At 37.6% G+C, this 22,177-nt stretch overlaps 1 long non-coding RNA gene across 1 annotated transcript; it reads left to right on the top strand.

Moving 5' to 3' along the window:
* Positions 1-3,589: 3,589 nt before the first annotated feature.
* On the top strand, positions 3,590-6,180 carry LOC126634290 (uncharacterized). The gene is made up of 2 exons (XR_007627269.1): positions 3,590-4,025; positions 5,599-6,180. It is a non-coding gene; the product is annotated as an uncharacterized LOC126634290 (long non-coding RNA).
* Positions 6,181-22,177: the final 15,997 nt, after the last annotated feature.

Raw genomic sequence — 22,177 nt, 5'->3', positions numbered from 1 at the left:
CTTTCCTCGGTAACCGGGATTCTCGGGACTTCCTGTCTTCCTTTCCCTTTCCTTCCATCAATCAACAACATTGTGAAAGTTTATGAAGGTTCATGAGGAGTTTCTTCTTGAAATATTTTGTGACCTATTTCTAAAATTTCGTATTTATAGTTGAAAGTTTCTTTGTAAAGATTATTTTTGTAGAAAATCAATCAAAATTAAGATCATTTAGTCAATCAATTATAGAAAATATATAAATGGTCCACAATGCTTTTACCTGATCTGTCTATCCATTTTTATACTGTTCAATGACAAAACGATTTTAGTTTTAATTGATTTTTAATTTATAAGGAGAAGTTTTAAGGAGAAGTTTCTCCTCAATTTTTAAGGGGCTAAGTCTTTCTAAAAATTTATAGGAAAACTAACGAAAAGTTCAAAAAAACTTTAGTTTTAATGAAAAATAACAAATAAATGTGTAGTAAATAGTACCAGGAAAAGGTAATGTAGTTTTTTATTAAACTCTTAAAATTTATTCTATTGTTATTATTATTATTATTATTATTATTATATTAATCTATTTATTCTTAAAGTCAACGAATACCCATTGTTTGACTTGCACATAGTTTAATTTGTTTAATACAAGCTACTAACCTATTTTAAAACACACAAATTATTATTATTTTTTTTTAAATTACTTTTATAATATGTTTTGGAACTCATTAAAATCCACAACTACACAGAGGATGGCACGTGAGAGTGGTTATTGTTAAATGTTTGAAGACCTGTAAGCTAATGATCAGTCATAAATACGACAACCAAAATTTAATGGTTAAAAATTTTATTAAAAATTTTAAAATACATAGAACTTTTAGTAGAAGGCGTTTGCAAATGTAGTAATAGAAAACCATGTTCATGTAGAAGAAGAGGGGTATTGTTCATTTGAGCTTTGTGTAATCTCAACGTTTATAGTTGACAAAGTCAAGAGAGATCTACAAAGGGTTTGAATTCATTCGAAGAGAGTAAAGAGAGAGAAATTTGATAGATATTTATTACAGTCACTTAGTACTATAGTCTAATGGTATTCTTCTTTATTTGTAAGTAAAAAGTTTTAGGTTCGATTATCGTCAAAGGCGAATTTGAACCACATCATTGTTAGTCTATTGTGAAACTTAGTCACCCCCTCCCCCATATAGTGTAGATAATATCGTTTGCTAAAAAAAATTCATTACACACATAAAATAGATATTCATCAAAAGGAGAATATAAATCAAACTATAACTTAATATTTTGTACAGAGAATCAAATTTCAAGTGTATGCCATTTTAATTAATTATTTTTCATGTTTAATATGACTAATTTCTATCCAAGACTGATTTCATCTTTGGCTATGTTTGGCTTAAAAATATTTTTTGATAAAAGGCTATTAAAAAAAGTTAGTGAACAAGTGTTTGATAATTGTGATTTAGCACCATATTTTAGTGTTTGATAATCGTGATTTAGCACCATATTCTAGTACATTTCTTTGTAGTAGTAAGTGACAAATTTTAAGTTCAACTCTTATGAATGATGAGTACACACATAAAACAATTGTTCAATTTTAAAAAAGTTAAACACACACACACACACACACACACAGTGGCGAAGCCACGTGAGGGCGAGGAGTGGCGTCCGCCACTCCCCTCGTCGGAAAACACAACCCCAGCGCAGGTTCAGCCCCTCCCCTCCCGGAAAACCCAACCCCTCCATGGCTGTTCTACCTCCGCCACTGTGGTGCACCACGTATCTGTCCTCGGTTCGAGTTCTTGCTTGGGAGGGTCCTAGGGTGTGCGTGTGTATAAGATTGTGGGTATGGATGTTGCTCACGGGTAGAGAGGGAGAGGGTGAGGGCGACTTGAGGGAGAGAGAGCTCGGGGTGCTTCGAAGAGCAGAAGAGGGAGTGAGGGGAGAAAGGAAGAGATATGAGAGAGGGAGTACGGGAGAAAGGGAAAGATATCAGGGGGTGGGCCCTTGGGCTCACCAATTAAGACCCAAAAACTATTTTTAATTAGGAATGGGGTGTGACATCACGTGTAAGCTTGTTTGTATTAATACATTATGAACGACAACAGTTGTAACTTGTTTGTATTAATACATTACAAACGACACTTAAATTTTTTACTATATAAAAGGATTTTGTTGTCTACATATTTTTTGGAATTTTGTACGCTTTTAAATTTCGTCCCTCCCCTTGAAAATTTCTGGCTTCGCCACTGCACACACACGCACAACTATGTAAGACATTATCCATAATTATACAAAAAGTTGAATATTACCTTAACAAGTGTAATATAATACATTTAAAATGAAATATCTGCCAAACAGACATTAACGTGTTGGGTTGTTAATTCACGTCTCAACTTTAATAAACAACAGAGGAAGGGATAATTTGCTGGTAATGGGCGACAAAATTGAATCAATGTATATCAGTGATATGTTTTTTTATACATAACGAAATTTTACAGTAAGGGGTGAAGAGTTTGGACTAAATTACACAATGCATCAACTATAATAATTTGATTTCAAACTTGTTATCTTTGAGAGTTGAACTTAATTAAAACTTTTCACTTATGAGTGAAGAAAAATATCACTAAATCATATAGTACTAGTGTCATCAATAATATGTTTACTTATTTTTTGTTAATGTATTATTATCTTATGTTAGTTCATACAAAAAAAAAAAAACGAAATTATTATGTAGAAATGGAGTTGATGTTGGTCACTGATTCATCCACTAATTAATTTAAGTTCTCTAGTTTACTTGTTTTGTCAGTAGTTAGTTGTAGCTACACATGAAGAACAATGCCATCCAGCTCTCTAGAATGTACTTTTAACAAAAATAAAAAATTTCTGAGTTAAACCTTTTCATTTCAACCCCTCTCCACATTTTTCTAGCCTTCCTCTTTATGTTTTCAAAGTTTCTTTCTTAATGAGGTTATTTGTAAGTCTTTCTATATTTAATTTATTGGTTGGTGTGTTATCAGCTCCTTCTAGGTTTAGAATAAATATTCACTGATGGTGTTGCCGACAAAATTCATGTTGCACACTAATTGGTTTATTGTCAGTTCTCTTTGGAGTCGGTAGTGCTTGTTGTCAAAGAGTGTTTTCGTGTTCGTTGTGTTTAAAGTTTTGTGTATAGAAGTATATGCTAATTTGAGAAGTGCTTGACCTTCTCATTAGGAATGGAGTTTCTTTGCCTTTGATGTGCCATTTTAGTCCTCTGAGTTTGGCTAGGGACGATTTCAAGACTTGGATATGTTCCTTTTGCTTATTCTCGAGCTTGTCTTGCTCTCAAATCCACCAGTACCTAGCAATTAGTAGGGGTGGGTTCAAAAAACCGAAAACCGAAAAAAACCGAACCGAATACCGAACCGAGACCGAAAAAAACCGAACCGAAAAAAAAACCGAACCGAAAGTGTAAAACCGGACCGAACCGAAACTGGTTCAGTTCAGTTCGGTTTCTGGGGTTCGAAAACCGGACCGAACCGAACCAAACCGAAGTAAGGAAAAACGACGTCGTTTTTCTCTTGAACGGTGTCGTTCGCTTCGTTCGTCCGCGCCTGCCTTCCTTTCCTTCAATTCAATCCTTCTTCAGTCTCTGAAGAACTCTGAAACCCTAAACACCAAATAGAACCGAAAACCCATTCCTTTCCTATTCCCTTTCTCTTGAACGGTGTCATTCCAAATCTCTCTCACCATCTCAGCGACCTGTCTCTCACTCGCCATCGCCGTCTCAGCGACCTTTCTTTCTCTTATCCCTCTCACTCGCAACCCATTCCTTTCCTATTCCCTTTCTCTTGAACGGTGTCATTCCAAATCTCTCTCACCATCTCAGCGACCTGTCTCTCACTCGCCATCGCCGTCTCAGCGACCTTTCTTTCTCTTATCCCTCTCACTCGCCGTCGCCGTCTCACTCTCAATCTGAATCTGTCACCCCTGCGACCCACGACTTCCTCCTTCTCGCCGTTTGAAGGCTCAAGTCTCGACCCACAAATTCCCTCATTTGCAAGGTTAGTCTCTCACCCCATGATGCGTTTTGCAGATTTTTTTTTTCAATTTCGTTGGTTCCGTCAACATATATGGTTTGTTTGTAGGGATTGTTGAATTGATTGCGATCATTTGTCTATATCGTAAATGGTTTGTGATTGATTTCTTTAATTTTTGTTGTCTATATCGTAATGGTCTTTAACTCGTTCCATCTCCAGTGACTTAGATGTGTACGAGATGGGTTCTGCAGATGCTTTGATTTCTTTAACTTGTTCCATCTCCAGTGACTTAGATGTGTACGAGATGGGTTCTTCTGCAGATGTTTTGTATAAGATTTTAGTACTACACAGGATAATTTGATATCTGATAATTTGCTCTGTTGCGTTTTTGCTCTAAACCTTTCTCTCCCATGTTTTCTATATCTGATAATTTGTTTATGTATTCAATTTTTGTCTAATGATATGTAATTTATTGTGTGATTTTTCACCTGCATGATCTGAGCTATATCATAACTGGACACGATGTCTGAACTCTACGCAATTTTATTTGATGGAGTCTTAATTCCGACATCTGGACACGAGTTCTTAACTCTAATGAATTTTATTTGATGAAGTCTTTCTTCCCACAACCGGACACGAAGTCTTAACTCAAAGTGCATGTATGGCTGTAGGAAGCCCTGATGTGGTTTCCTATTGAAATTTGAACATGTGTATAGGTTTTGCACTTAATTAGAGTCATTGCTTTGCTTCTTGGTAAACATGTGAATAGGATACATGCTTTTGATAATTACTCCTGTTTCGCATGAACTTCTCAATTGTACAGAAAAATAAACAAAGAAAGTTAATAGTTTCAGTTTTACAGCTTCTGTAAATTTGCATCCATTTCGTATCGAAATGTGAAAACTTTCCACTGTAATTTATTTGTTTTCTGTGAATCAGGTGATTTTTTGGTATCCTTCATTTGCTTTTCATATTTGTATTTGTATTTTAGTTCTCTTTATTTATTTGGTATTGCGTAGTTTGGAATTAATGGTGATTACATCATGATCGTGGTTACTTTTTCGAGATATTTTCATTGAGTAAGATCTAATTTACTAAGTTTCAAAAGGGAAATCTCAGTCACAAGGACAAGTAAAGTTCATTACCCGTACATTTCATTTGGTTTTTGTTCCAAATGGAACAGGAGTGGCTTACTTTCATTTGGTTTTTGTTCGGGAATAACATGAACCCAACATACCTCAGAAACTTTCCTTTTGCTCATTTATGGCTGTAGGAAGCCCTGATGTGGTTTCCTATTGAAATTTGAACATGTGTATAGGTTTTGCACTTAATTAGAGTCATTGCTTTGCTTCTTGGTAAACATGTGAATAGGATACAGTTCATTATAATCACTTGGCAAATTTGTTTTCTTTTTCTTCTTAATCAATGAGGTATCTAGATGGTTGATAACTACATTTGTGCATATAGTTTGTGTTTTGTATCTTACCTTTGCTTCTTAGTCAATGATGTATCCGTAAGGACAGTAACTTTTTAACTAGATGCTATGTTGCACGCTTGCTTTACATCATGTTCTTTTTTTCTTTTTTTTTGTATGTAGAAATGGCAAGGGGAAGCTCAAAGAAAGGTGCTATGTTGCCTCCTAGGCCGCCTATGCGTTGAGCTTGAGCTTGAAGACTTGGAAGATTTTATTTGTGCAAGACATGAAGTGATACATTGTTTAGGTGGCTTTTAACCTCCTGAATGGAGCTACTTGATATTGTAATGCTGTCTATCCAAGTGAGGTCCAAGCTTTATCTTTCTATTTCCTAATTTATCTTTGCGGGGCATTTTGTCATAATGAGTTAGATAAAGGCGTTCTTAGGGCTTATTTAGCATTATAATCAATTAATAAATGGATCATATGGATCATTATTGTTGCATAAAGTAGATATCATCTAACTCCGCCTATGTCTTACATGGCCGGTCCCAAGCCCGGATAAAGGAGGAGGGGGAGGGCGTCAGGTAGTCGACAGCCGGCACTCCATGATCACGTCGAATCCTTATGAAAGACATGAAGTGATGAAACCTTGAAGGTTTATTTGACTTGTGTGATGTTTAAATTTGGACTTTTTGAAGACTTAAACTTTGATGTTTAATTTGGACTTTTTGAAGACTTAAACTTGATTGATGATTGATTCTATTTCTAGTTGGACTTTAAATCTTTATTTTCATTTTTTGAAGACTTTTAGTTTTATGAGACTTTATGTTTTTAGATTAATTAGTAAGTTTTATGAGACTTTATACGTAGAGATGGAAACATGTCATATTTTCTATTTCTATCTTATGTTGTGGTTGTTTTGCATTTTTTTAAGTAAAAAAAAAAAAAAAAAAAAAAAAACCGAAAAAAAACCGAAACCGAACCGAAAAAACCGAACCGAAAAAAACCGAAAAAAATTTGGGCCGAACCGAACCGAACCGAAATTTCGGTTTGGTTTCGGTTTTGGCAAAAAACCGAACCGAAAAGAACCGAACCCAGCCCTAGCAACTAGTTTGACCAACTTGTCCTTATATATATATATATATATTTTTTTTTTTAAGTTTCTTTGGATCGAGGACCTTTTGAATGTTATCTCGAATGTCCTTTTTCATATTTGTATAAGTTCTTAATGTTATAATAAAATCACTGTTATTTTGTAAAAGAAAAATTGCATGTATAAATATAATTATATAACTCCATATATTGTGGAGACCTATATATCCAACTTAATTTTCAAAAGAGAAACCTATCTGTAACTGAGTTGTCTTTGTTGAAATGGAGCCACCCAGCAAAGTCGAAAGCTCATGTCATTTACCTTTTGCCAAGTAGAAGGTCGGCAGACGATAGCCAGATACCTCTTAGTGGCCCCATGTTTCTTGTTATGGAAATTTGCTTTTCATGCTCTTCACGACATCAAACCGATAGCCATACATCATTCACATGGAGATACTTTGAAAGAGATAGATATATAGGTTCTACATATGGTGAGCCAAAGGGGTATAAACACATGGTAGGGCATCAACCAACTGGTATATAAAAGGCAGTTGAAAAATTGTACTGTAAAAGTCCAATATTAATCCATATGTTTCACCAAATACTACGAACTTTCTTAGTTTTGACAAGACATAGAGTATTTTGCAAGGATTTCGCATCCGTGATCATTTCGTTCAAAGAATGGAACTAGACGAATTGGGTGGGTTTCAATTTCATTGGTGGATCCTTGATTTGTAGAGTAATGATATTATCCATTTTAAAATAAGATATGGTTTGAGTTTGAGTTTGAGTTTCCTTTTTGTCATAGTTGAGGCCAAGAGTCTCATTGAGCTAGATCTTTTATGGTGGAAGAGTCATTTGCATTAGTTTTGCACAAGAAAACTTTGTAATAGTCACTAATTGACAAAAACCCGAGGAGCAAAAGGGCCTTCGATGTTTGAGTCAGAAATGGTTAATTCGAAAGAACTAAATTCAAAGAGTTTTGAGCAGTAAAGTGACAGTAAAGTGACGGTTACTATTTATAGGAGAAGTTACCAAAAGTTGTCTGCGAGGAGGGATGCACTGTGCTAGGCAAACTATATAGAAACAGAAAGTATCTTTGTAAAAAAATGATTCACATTTACTTGAATAATTACACAGTACAATAGAGTATATATAGGTAGAGACCTGATGCATTAATGCTCTTAATGCCCTTAGCTCTTACAACTAATTACAGAAAAACCACAACTAAAGTTTTACAGTTTTAGCTAACTAACAGCTTGCTTATCTATTTCAATATCTGCCTTAATACACCCCCTCAAGCTGAGCTTGGGATCAACCATGGAACCAAGGGGAAGCTTGGATTTGAGATAACTGAACCGACTTTTGGACAAAGACTTGGTGTGAATGTCAGCCAATTGCTCTTGATTACATACAAACTGAAATGTGAGAAGCTTAGCCAAGACTAATTCTCGAATGTAGTGATAGTCGATTTCAATATGTTTGGTCCGGGTATGAAACACCGGATTAGAAGCTAGAGAGATTGCAGAAATGTTGTCACACCAGAGAGTGGGAACTTGTGAGAGAGAGAAGTCAATATCACAGAAAATTTTACAGATCCATGTAATTTCTGCAGCAGTGTGGGCTAGATAGCGGTATTTAGCTTCAGTAGAGGAGCGTACAACAATAGATTGTTTCTTTGCACTACAACTAATAAGATTGGAACCCCAAAAAACATAATAACCACTGGTGGAACGTTGATCAAATGTACATCCTGCCCAGTCTGCATTTGAGAAGGCAGTAAGGTTGAGAGAACCCTTTTTGAACCAAAGGCCTTCAGATATAGTGCCTTTGAGATAACGATGAACTCGTTTGGCAGCCTGCAAGTGTTGTTCTCAAGGAGCATGCATGAACTGGCAGATTTGATTGACTGCAAACGAGAGGTCAGGACGAGTCCATGTTAAGTATTGCAGACCACCAACAATAGATCTGTACTCAGTGGGATTGGAAAGAAGAGGACTCGTGTGATCAAGTTTGGTGGAACCAAGATGAGTACAGCAAGGCTTAGCACCATCCATATTAGTTTTACGCAGAAGATCCAGTAGATATTTGGTTTGGTGAAGAAAGAGACCTTCAGCAGACCGATGAACCTCTAATCCCAGAAAATAGTGCAAGGGACCAAGATCTTTAACTGGAAAAATAGTACTGAGCTTTTGAATGAACTGATTACACTCAGAAGAACTTGGGCCGGTGACTAAGATGTCATCGACGTAAACAAGAACAATAACGGGAGATGGACCTTTAAGGACACATAATGAAGCATCAGAAGAAGATTGCACAAATCCAAATTGAAGGAGAGCTTGAAAAAGTTTGTCAAACCAAGCTCGGGGGGCCTGTTTGAGGCCATACAGAGATTTGCGCAATTGATAGACATGGTGAGGCTTGCTAGGATCAATGAAGCCAGGGGGTTGCTGCATGTACACAGATTCCTCTAAATCCCTATGAAGAAAAGCGTTACTGATGTCCAATTGGTTCAAAAACCGATTAAATTGCATGGCAAGTGATAGAATGACTCGAATGGTGATTGGTTTAGCCACAGGACTAAAGGTCTCTTGAAAATCAATGCCTTCTTGTGGTGAAACCCCTTTGCAACCAAGCGTGCTTTAAATCTGTTAACAGTACCATCAGACTTCTTCTTAACTCTAAAGACCCACTTGCAACCGACAACATTTTGAGTAGGAGAAGGAGGTACTAATGTCCAAGTTCCGGTAGATTGCAAGGCATTAAATTCATGTTGCATAGCAGATCGCCAATGAAGATGTTTAGATGCTTGGAGATATGTAGTGGGGACAACATCAATATCTAATGGATGAGGATGCTTGGTAGCTGCATAAACTTTAGGCTTATAGATTCCAGCTTTGGAACGAGTCACCATGGGATGAATGTTACTAGGAGGTACTTGAGAGGATGAAGAACTTGACGAGGTAGGATTCGAGACTACTCCAATAAGATCAGAAGAATTATGATTTGGTGATGCCTCAATAATGGATCCTGAAGATGGAGAGTTGGAGGAGATTCTCGAAATTGGAACAGAGAAATGTAAATCCATAGAAGAGGAATTAGAGTCTTGGATTGCAGCAGCTGGTGGAGAGATAGTGTGAAATGGATAAGCAGTTTCATCAAACTGCACATGGCGAGAGATATATATCTGTCCAGTTTGAGGTTCAAGACACCGGTAGCCTTTGTGTTGTAAACCGTACCCCAAAAAAATGCAACTTTTGCTTTTAGGATCCAACTTGGAATTAACATAAGGCTTAAGCCATGGTAAACAACGGCAGCCAAATTCCTTCTATCGGGAGTAATCAGGGGGTTTTTGAAAGAGTATTTCCCAAGGAGATTGAGATAGTCCAGATATTGGCAACCGAAGATACACAGCTGTGGAGAATGCTTCCACCCAATAGAGATGAGGAACATTAGATGCAACAAGTAAAGTACGAGCAGTCTCCACAATATGGCGATGCTTCCTTTCGGCACAACCATTCTGTTCAGGGGTATGAGGACAACTTAATTGGTGTACAATACCATGAGAATGAAGAAATGACCGAAATAGAGTACTAGTAAATTCACCCCCAGAATATGAGCGTACAATTTTGATTTTATTATCAAGTAAGGTCTCTACATACTGCTTGAATACAACAAAAGTAGAATAAGCATCAGACTTGGCCTTTAAAGGAAACAACCAACTATAACGACTATAGTCATCAACTAACAACATGTAGTACTTAAAACCACTAGGTGAGATAACATTGGTAGGACCCCAAAGATCACAGTGAAGTAGTTAAAGACTGTGACTTGTAGTAGAACTTGCAGATCCAAATGTAAGTTTATGGTTTTTAGCAAGAGCACAGTCTGAACAGAAGAAATCCACAGTGGTTTTTCCGAGTACAGCAAGATTATTTCTGGATAGAACCCTTCAAAACAGTGAAGAAGATGGATGACCCAGTCTGCGATGCCAAATCTTCATAAGAGCTTTGACACTAAGGAAAGCTGATGGTGAAGGAATGACAGTGTTATTGAAACTGTGTAGGGGATAAAACCTATCTTCAACTCGGCCCTGCAAAAGCGTCTTCCCCGAAGCACGATCCTTTACAGTAGATCCATCAGGGTTAAGAGTTATAGAACAATCATTGTCTTTGAGAAATTGATAAGCAGACAGTAAATTGTGCTTCATATGTGGAACATGTAGTACATTACTCAACATGAAGGCAGTATGAGGAGTATGTAAATATGAGGAACCAACATTTTTAATGCATAAACCTTTACCATTTCCGATGTAGACTTTGTCTTCACCAGTGTAAGGAGAGGAGACAGAAAGATTGGCAATATCATTGGTAATATGTGATGTAGCTCCAGAGTCCAGTAGCCAAGAGGGATAGGGTTTGGAAGAATAATGAGCACATAAAGCAGCAAGTTTGGCTGGTGGTACTCTTCCAAAGATGTCAGGATTCATCCTATCAAAGCAGTCAATAGCTTCGTGGCTAGTAGAACCACAAATTTGACATGGAGTCTTGGTGCCAGAAGAGGAGGAAAAGCCTGAATAATTGGACCTAGAGCCGTGAGGATGATTCTGAGAACCACGAGGATGTCCATTAAAAGAGCCACAAAAGGTGCGATTCTGTCTCCCACTATTAGAGTTGTAATGGAAAGAAGTTTGGAGTGGTGGAGGATATGCAGGCGTAGGTAACAAAGGGGCCTGAGACTGAGCAGAAAATACCTGAAATGGCTCAGTGACAGAAGAAGAACCGGTGTGTTTACGACGAGCTATGGATAATTCTTTAGTAAGTAGCAGGCCATGTAATTCATCAAGAGAGGTAGAAGAAAATCGAAGCATGATTGAGTAAATGAACGACTCGAATTCATCAGGTAGGCCATAAAGTGTCGCTGCAATTAGGTCTCGATCAGAGATAGAAGCACCAGCGGCAGTGAGAGAATCAGAAATTTCCTTGATTTGTTGAAGATATTCTGAGATCAATTGATGACCTTTCTGAATAGAGTGAAGACGAGAGCGAAGTTGATGAATATGAACATCAGAGACGCCACCAAAACGTTGTTCAAGTTTTTGCCAGAGCTCTCGAGATGTAGATACTCCAACTAGATCAACAGATTTTGATCTTCAGAGATTTTGATCTTCAGAGAGTGTATAATTCAACCAGATCAACAGATTTTGATCTTTCTTAAACCACTACTCAAACGCTGGATTCATAGAGCGATCAGGGAAAAGAGGAGCCGGACATGGCTCAGTACCATCAATGAGACCAAGAAGCTTGTAACGACGAAGAATATGAGCAAATAAGGCACGCCATGGGAGATAGTTGGTGCGCTTGAGCTTGATAGGAACCATACTTCCGATGTTCTGAATCGTAAGAGACAGATACGAATTTGGAGGGGGAGAACTTCCAGAGAGATTAGGGTTTGGTAATGGTGGTGAAGCCATCGGAGATGATGATTCAAAGGTGGATGCCAGGATGAAGAGAGACAGAAATTACAGATCGAAGACAGAGATCGATCAAGAAATTGGAAGAAATCAATCAAGAAATCCGAAGAAATCGATCAAGACGATGAACGGAAGAAGATCGAGACAGTGGGTGAGTGAGAGCCATGAGGCAGTTGGCAACTTGATACCATATAGAAACAGAAAGTATCTTTGTAAAAAAATGATTCACATTTACTTGAATAATTACACAGTACAATAGAGTATATATATAGGTAGAGACCTGATGCATTAATGCTCTTAATGCCCTTAGCTCCTACAACTAATTACAGAAAAACCACAACTAAAGTTTTACAGTTTTAGCTAACTAACAACTTGCTTATCTATTTCAGTATCTGCCTTAATAGACTAATTGAGCAGACCTTTGGTGGAATACTTGTCCTTTGACAGGTGGCCTAACGTACTAGGGAAAAGAGACTTGATGGCCGAAGGACTCCATGACATCTGCAAACGGGCTTAGAGGGCATGTTGGCAATGGGCAGTTTTGCATAGCATCGAGGTGGAAAGGCAAGGCAAAAACGTCAAATTAAGTTTGTAGTCCATGTGCGTATGATCTTACTGAATGTGGTTAATTTATGTCTTTGACTAAAGTACTCATGTTGCTAGGGTTTAGCTTCCAAGTATACTCCATTGCTTGACTACTTTAGATATCAATTAATAATACAAAGTACCGGACCTCATGCAATGTACTTCGGAATTACACTTTGTTTTCAATTATCCGAAGCTTAAATTGGAGAAGGCAGATTTGTAGAGATAAAGTCACAACAACAATACATTCATGCATGTCTGCAGAATTTGGATAGGATAATACGGCCAACTGTATGGAATAGGGATATGTGAGAATACAAATTAGACAAAAATGATTCTGTACCTGGATGAGTTTAAGCTAGACCTAAATGCTAAGCACTGAACATGTGCATAATAAAAACAGAATTAATATATATATATATATATATATATATATATATATATATATATATGCAAAAAGAATACGAGAACTGTTGAAAATAATAGTGGGTAATGAATGCCCACGTAGAAACTGAAAACATTGGGTAGATGTTCAATGCCCATAAAAATCAATCTTGACTTAGGAGATGAAAGAAGATCATATTGTCAAAGATGTATGCTTGGAGTTGCTCTATAAATAGAGCACTTCATAATGCTTTCAAAAATACAGAGAGAATCACAGTAAAGAGAGAGAGGAAAGAAGAGGAGAGGAGATAATAGAGAGAGTTATTTTTGTACTCTTATTTTCAGATTATAATGAAAGCATCAATGCTGCCCCGATGATGTACTCCAGTCACACTGACTGTAGAGGAACCTCGTAAATTTTGTGTCTTGTTTATTTATTCCACTGCACCCACCATCAATTTTACAACACGTTATCAGCACGAGAAGCTCTCATGTTAGTGGAAAGCACAACGCCATAAATCCGGTGAAACATTACCTACCTCCCACCTCTGCTAGCCAAAAATCTCACAGAATAAAAGGTATGTCCATTTTCTGTATCTCCCACCGCACCAGAAGCGCTCTGCCGAATTTCGGTGAGAATTGAAATTTACAACGACCTGAAGTCGTCACGAGATAAGAAAACTCATACCTGACAACTGGTTTCCAGAGATCCAGAAGAATCTCATTAGACTTGGAAACCCAGATCGCGTCGTTTTCGACAGATCTCAAGAACTCCCATGAATTCTCAGTTGTCTGAGATGCTGATAGCAAGAATGAATCCACACAGACCTCCCTCTCTTGTGCCTCCATCAACCCCGCAGTCATCTATGTCTTTGTATGGAGGTTCTTGCTTTATGATGCCATGTTCTCTGGGCCATGCAAGAACAACGCCAGTCTCTGGTAGTCTTTTTTAGACTGAATTGGTTTTGTGTGACCTCCACAACAACCTAGCTGGCCCTGGGTTTCGAGACTGGTAAAGACAGACAAAGAAAGAAAAAAGGGGAAGTTTATGGAATATGCATGGCACCATCTGAAAAAGTCAATAGTGCACAGCACCATTTGAAAAAGAAAGAAACAAAAAGGTTTTGGTGCCTGGTGCATCTGCACCATCTAAATAATAAAATAAAAGAAAAATGATGGTGTGTCAGACACCTTGTGGAAACTAAGAAAAAAAAAAAAACCAAAGGGTGAAGACTTTTTGGATGGTGTCGTACCATCTGAAAAGAAAGAAGAGAAAATATATATTTATTTATGTGAATTGGTGTTGGTTTAAAATCCTTCCACAAGATCTATTTACTTTAAAGCAATTTATTCATCATGGACGGTTTTACCGCCTACTGCTTTAAGTTTTGATTTATGTGAATGGTGCTAAATTAAAGCCCTTATCACAAGCTTTATTTACTTAAATGCAATTTATTTACTATGGCTGGAATTACCGCCTATTGCTTTAATTGTTTTTTATTGTACTTATCTTTTGTTACGATGAGTATAACAAGGACCCAGAGTTCCTTGATTAGATCAGAACTTGCAGTTTCTTGATCCTCATCACATAAAATGATTGGACCCGAAGTTCCATCATGCAAAAAGATCAAACATGAAGTCCCTAGATCGGACATGAAGTTTCTTGATAAGTACCTTAAGTTTGAAGTGCCACAGTGCCTCAACTTAATTGTAATAAAGGTCATAAAAGTCTGAGTCCATAGACTATTTAATAAGGACCAGAAGTTCCTTATGTCCATACTTAAAATGGTTTAGCAGAAGCATTTATTAAGCGGATGAAATTGATTACCCGCGCTCTGCTCATGAAAATGAAATTACTAGTTTTCTACATGGGGACATGTCATTTTGCATGACGCATTATTAAGTTCGGTTGAGACCAGTTTCCAACCATCAATATTTCTCAGTACAACTCGTGGTTGGGCACTAGCCAAACATTATACATTTACGAGTTTTTGGTTGTGTTATCTATGTGCCTATTGCACTGCCACAACGTACTGAAATAGGCATTGATGTTGAACATCATCTATCATTCAATATTTAGAACCCTTGATTGGGGATATATTTACTGCATGGTTTGCGGACTGTCATTTTGATAAGACAATTTTCCCGCTGTTAGGGGGAGAAAATATTGTTCCAAAAGAACAATGAGAAAATATCATTCGAGAAGAATGACGAGAAATGATCGTTCCAGAAGAACGAAGAGAATTTGTCTTATTTTGATTCACGAAGCAATCAATGAGAAAATGAAGTAAGAATAATTGAATGATGCAATGATGTGTCAATCAAATGCCAGATGCATTTAATGATGCAACGAAAGTGATGAAATCACATATACTTGTTGCAAATGTGCCTACAAGAATTGATATCCCTGTTTGGACAAAATAATGAGGTAGTAAATGAGTTATCTGTTGCACGCTTGAAGCGTGACAAACCCTCAGACTCAAAAAGGTTCAGTCATTCGAAAGAAGAAGAATATTACATTACTGAACTATTGCATTTCCGAAGCATAACTGTTGCATGCCAGAAGCATGACAGTTGCCGCATGGATACACATCCCAGAAAGGACAATCTGCGGACATGGGAATGTTGATGTCTCATGCATGAAGCATGATAGACGTATAGGTTCCAACGACTCAACTCCCGGAAGTGGAGATTAAGATCCAAGCTTTATAACGCTCAAGAAGAGGTTATGATCCGCATTCTCGAAATTACGACTATCCTGGAAGAGATAGTGTAATGCCCTTGAAATGGCAATGGATATCCAAATAAATAGAAAGCTTTTATGCATGTGCATGCACATGTGAATATGGGATCACGGATTGATGATAACCAATGGTAATTTTGGTTCTTACAAGTAGCTACTAAAATCATCAATGAGCTGTGTTGATATTGAGTCTCGTTCTTTTCAACGAAAAACAAAGATGGAGAAAGGCAATTCCATTACAATTTTGTAAGAACGTGGGAAAATGGACCTATATAATTGAATGTAATACAAATAGCCAAAAGATGTTGAACCAAGGAGGTTACATTGGGCATTTGTAATACAGTGAATTACACTCACATGATATGACACAAGGTTACTAATTGAAACCTGAAATTATACTCTTGTAAATGAGTTCATATGAATGGAGAATTATATACGAAGGGTTGTGAGTCGCCCACATCGTATCTCCATAAGTAAATCCCTCAATTATACATGGGAGCAAATTGCTCTGTCTAAATTCCAAAGGAAAATGTGTCATGAAGTGCAGAAAATCCCTGAAGGATTCAAATTGCTTGAAGTAAGCCCCCGAAGGGTAAAGCATAAATTATGTACTCAATACCAATGGATGGTATAATTGCCTTAGTAAGTACTATCATTATGATATTGTTGCAACATACTAAAATCTCTTGCAAGAATCGATGACATTAAATTAGAACTCCTGAAGAGTTGATGATGTTAAATTGGGACTCCTGAAGAGTCGAGAAAGATTATAAAGTGTTGAGAGAAATATTGTCTCGAACTATAGATCGGACAATACGCCAACACGAATATTATCCATGATGTTTATGATATTAAAAAACCATATGGATTGAAGATTATGAGTTGAATACTCAAATGATGTAGACACTAAGAAAGATCATTTATCTTCGTGAGGGTAAAGATAAATTGATATTTGGTCCAGAAGTACCACATCTTAGTGAAGTATATGCTTTATTGTATTTGACACAATACATTGAATGAAATAAAGCTTATCTATTGATATATCCGAGGAATTACAGACATGTACATACACATGAAAACATGAGGGAGCCTTCATAAAGGTTGCTCATGTGAAGCCTCAGTACTCGGAAGTACCCCAGAAGGGGGAGGCACCAGAGGTTGATTATTTGGAACCTTAGTATTTGGTGAAACTCCAGACGGTTGAGACAATGGGTGTTTTTGGAATAAAGACTTGAACCCTTGATTGTCATTTTGAGTCCGACCTTCGGATTCCAGTAGCTGGTCTAGCTTTCTTTTCATGCTCGTTGAATAATTATTTGCAAGCATATGTAACACTCTATTCTCGTGCTTGAGCCCTCTAATCTTTTGTTTAAGACTTGCCACCTCAGCCATCAATGATTCAACTTGGCGAGTTCGAGCAAGTAGGCGTTGGCCCATGTTAGAAACGGAGCTCGCACATTGAATACTGAGAGCCAAAGAGTCTTGAACGGCAGCCTCATCAGATCGGTTTGAAAGGATTCTGTTATCCTTGGGAGTGAGAAGATTCCTAGCTATCATTGTAGTGGTTAGGTCATTCTTCATCACAGAGTCCCCAACCGTAAGATGACCATTTGAAGATAAGAAAGACCGGTGCCATATATTATCCTAATGCGGCTCGCTTGTATTAGTCCTAAGACTCAAATCTAAGCAAATGTTAGATGGGCAAGCCATTTTCAGAAATTGATGAAAGAAAAAGGTTGGATATAGTGAAATCTCAGAAATACAGCAGAGACAATTTTCACAAGTGGGAAATCTTCAAAGTGTGCAAATTTGAATACAATCAATACCTCTATAAAAGAAGAGGCAACAGAGCCACTTGTTCAGAGATCGAAGAAGCACAGCTCTCTGAATTTCAAAAGCCAGATTTTCCTGAATAAAGTTTGTTGGCATTTTTCAGACACAATCTCAGCTTTTGGATATCACGTACAACTTTGTCAAAGATCTCTGATAAAGTTGAAAACGCGTGAATTTCACTATTCCAACTACAACACTGTTGTCGACAAGCGTGAATGACAAAGTCACGTCCACACCACTACCTGCTATTGGGGAAATCCCTATATATGTCGACTTTCATCCTCCATGGCAAGGCATACATCCAAAACTCCTAACTCTCTCTCTCATTGCCGAAGATGCATCTGCAACCAAACCTCTCAACATACTCAGTTTTCTTCCTTTCAGAGAATACCTCTTCAAAACAAGTCATACCAGAGCAAGAGTATCTTATATCATCAGGAATGAGAGCAAGAGTATCTAATATCATGCAATCTCCATGTCCTTTCCTTTGTCCTTGTTCTTACCTGCAAAGACAAGGATAAAGAAAGCAATATGTCAGAACCTCCACTCAAACTCCCGGTAAGGAACTGACTGCCTGGAACCTTTCCTAATTGCTTACCTAGCTCTCGGGTAGTCATCTTCAACTGTTGTTGGAGCTGGGTCTCCAGTCACCAAGAAGTGATGAACCATCCAAATGCAAGGGTTGCATTCCACTCCTGCATCAAAGGGCAAATACTGCAGGAGAAGATGCCACGCATGCATGGGGGAAAAGCAGGGAAAATACTACTTAAGCAAGGGGAGCAAGTAAGGAAAGTGAAAATGATACATTGAAGCATGTGGAGACAAGCGTAACAAACGTGTGCTGATTCATCCCTGACAAAATTAAAGATCACTTGCCACATGAAGCTCCTCATGGTCCAATTTCATTCAAGATCAAGCCTCGAAGGTCGTTGAAGAAATCACAAGTCCGATTCAAGATCAAGTGTTCACTACCCTTGAATCAAATTCCGCTCCAAATAAAAGGAGTAAATTCAGACCTTTGGATCAAGTCTAGCAGAAGGTCCTCTAGCCCAGTTCAAGAACAAGCATGTGGAAAGTTAACAACAAGTAAAGCACCTCTTTCGGCAACTCTTCTTACTAAGAGACTGAAGTAGAATGATCAACAATCAACTTAAATGATTTGAAAATAGGGGGAGATACTCATCAGGGGGAGCATCCAAAACAGATCAATGTTTTAACGAGGTAACTGATGTTGATATGTGGGCATCCAAGGGGGAGTGTTGAAAATAATAGTGGGTAATGAATGCCCATGTAGAAACTGAAAACATTGGGTAGATGTTCAATGCCCATAAAAATCAATCTTGACTTAGGAGATGAAAGAAGATCATATTGTCAAAGATGTATGCTTGGAGTTGCTTTATAAATAGAGCACTCCGTAATGCTTTCAAAAATACAGAGAGAATCACGGTAAAGAGAGAGAGGAAAGAAGAGGAGAGGAGATAATAGAGAGAGTTATTTTTGTACTCTTATTTTCAGATTATAATGAAAGCATCAATTCTGCCCCGAGGATGTACTTCAGTCACACTGACTGTAGAGGAATCTCGTAAATTTTGTGTCTTGTTTATTTATTCCACTGCACCGACCATCAATTTTACAACAAGAACATGTTTTTTCTTTTCAAAATTTTCCGTTGTGCGTTATCGACTTTTGTACTATTCTTTAAGTTTAATGTCAAAAGAGAAAAAGGGCATGTGTCCTAGATTTAGTTGACAAGTTTGCTGATTTTGTTAACAGTCGGTTTTAAATTCAAATCCCTCGTGACAGCTTAATTAGCTTAGAACTTTCTAATTAGAGATATTCGATTAGTAATATTTTATACAATTTAACAACCATGCACTCATAATAAGGGAACTGGATCTCCTTCAGATCTCAATAATTTGAGCCTAAGGATCAATAATCCGAACCGTTGATATTTGATACAATGGTTACAAACAGAGGACTCCTCTAAAGTTATAATAATTGTAGTCGTTTGATCAAATTTTAACGGACCAGATCAAATGATCCTTGGGCTCAGATTATTGCGATCCAGAGAGGATCCGGTTCCCATAATAAGGGGGACATCCTTATGTTGGGAGAGATTCTTGTGTGGAGAATCCAAATTGGAGTAAGCGTGAGAGAGAAAATGGAACCAAAATGGGGTAAGTGTGAGGCTCAAAATCAGGGGGCCGTTGAGAAAGAGATGCTTTTTTAGTCTTGATATGTAGGGGACATGTAGTCTAGTTTGTGTATCACATAATTTCTTCTATATTGGATCTTACTTCTCCAAATTAGCTATGGTGGGAAAAATATTAGGGAAATAGACAAAAATGACCCATTTTCTTAATCTTGGGATGAAAATAGGACAAACCAGCCATGCAAAAGCCATGCACACCATACACAAGCTAAAATTACTAAAATAGCCACATATAGATACCAGAAACCCTCAGCTCATTGCATCACTTTTCTCATTTGGAAGAAAGGGATGTCGAGAAAGCTCTATGAGCTCTGGGTGAGCTCAGATCTCTGAGCTTGGACTTTGAAGAGAGAGAAGTCCAAAGAGCGGTGAGAAGAGTGAGCTAGGTTTTGGGTTGACCTTATACCTTTGATTTCGAACATAGGGATGTCGAGACAGAGGTGAGAAGAGTGAAGTCGAAGTTATCAGGTTTTAGCTCAGATATGTGAGCTATGTGTGTTATTCTTCCATAACCAAACACAACAAATTGTTTCATCCTTAAAGATAGGACGTATGTACCATATTTTATGTTTTGGCTGGAAAGTTCAATTTTTCCCCGTGACTGAAGCTTTGACAAACATAGTAAGGTAGGGTGTTTAGTTCCAAGTTCCTTCATCAATGATTTATGGATTAAATGGGTTGTTTGTAAGATGAACTAATACTTAGAAGTTAAATTAGGGTTTGCATTTCATGGTGGGGCCTATGGGTTATAGAATAAATTTTAAGTTTTGATTCTACAAAATTGGGATGGAACAATTTCTGGTTCAAGTGTCCAATTGCATAAATTAGTGATTTTTTTCCATAGTATGCATGTGGTGTGCATTGCTACATCTTAATATAAGAAGCGAGAATGTTCACTAGTTATGAAACACGTATGTTGTGCCCTGGAATTTAGCGAGTATGATAACAACCTAGTTGGTCTTGGCGAAAAACAAAATTAAGAAAAAGCTTAGAGGACGTTAAAGGTCATGCATGTCCATGAAATAATGGCGAGTATCATGTTTTCCACGTGCACGGTTAAGCGGTGGTTGATATACGCAACAAGACTTTTCAAACTGTCACTGTAACCTTATATATGTAACAATTATGTTTTAATTGTATCCAATATACCAATATGTTATCGTTAAAGTTTCTTATCAATGCGAAAATCAGCTCGTTGCTCGATCTCTCGTTCTGTGCATATCATGTGCATGTATTGTTTATATGATGTGCACGTGGTGTGCATATAGGGTATATGATGCGTATTTCCATATTTGATACTCTTCGCACTAACGTAGTTTAGGACATGGTAGACGCTGAAAATAACAAGGATACATAGTCCTTATGTGATTTAATATCATATAATAGTTGGCAATATTCGAAAAAAAAAGTTGTGAGCTCCAAGTTTTTGGGTTGAGCTCAAATCTTGTAGCATGTCATGTGCATGGTGTGTACATGTTGTGTAAATACAGTGTATAAATACGTATTTTTACTACTTTTTCCTTTGATTTAGAGGCATGCCCTACATATACAAAGAAAGTGAATGAGTTTGCAAAACAATTTCCTTTGATTTAGTTGGGTTCTTTCATGCCCATTCAAACTACAATTTTCAAATCCTTGAAATATTTGAACTCAATCACATTTGATATCAAATTCTAATCAAAGAATCTTCAATTCTTCATATTAAGTTGAATCCTATAAATTAAATCAAGTTGAGGATCGCTTTGGAACCACAAAGCTTCAACGCTGTTCGATTGTAAGCCATTGCTGCCTCTATCACCATGTCGAAGGTCCCCAGCTAGACCTGGGAGCCTTTGCGATTTAGGTCTTGGATCTTCGCGGCGTACTTGCCCCACGACCTTTGTTAGAATCCTTGGTAGTACTTCTTCTTCTCTTCATCGAAATCACTTTTTGAACCGCAGCCGATTTCGTGATGGCTTAGTATAAGCTCGCGAACGAGATCCAGGTTGGGGTGGCAGGTTTTGGATCCATTTGCTTTAGAATTTCAGGCTTTTGCTCGAATTTAAAGTACTTGCCACTAATTAGAGGCTTCAAATCGAACTCGAACGAATTTGCAAGCTTAAATTTGTGGATTTGGGAGTCGTAAGGTCAATTACTTAGGTAGAGAGAGAGAGAGAGAGAGAGAGAGCTTGGAGGAAGAAGATGGGTGGGTTAGAAAGAAGGAGGGAGATAGAGCTCTTGGATAAAGAAGATGGGCGGGTTAGGGTTCTTTGAGCCAGGAATTGGGCGAGAGAGATATTCAGCGAAAGGTGCAAATGACCTTTGGATGGGAGAAAATAACCCATTTATATAAGGGCAATTTGGTTATTTCAAGGTGCAGGGAAAATTCTATTTCTGTCCTATTGTTGTGCTTGGCGTGTGCATACTCTGTGCATATTTGAAAATTCCTGTTTGGTCC

This window comes from Malus sylvestris, chromosome 9, assembly GCF_916048215.2.
Source record: "Malus sylvestris chromosome 9, drMalSylv7.2, whole genome shotgun sequence".
NCBI lineage: Eukaryota > Viridiplantae > Streptophyta > Magnoliopsida > Rosales > Rosaceae > Malus > Malus sylvestris.
This window is presented reverse-complemented; position numbering and strand designations above follow the sequence as displayed.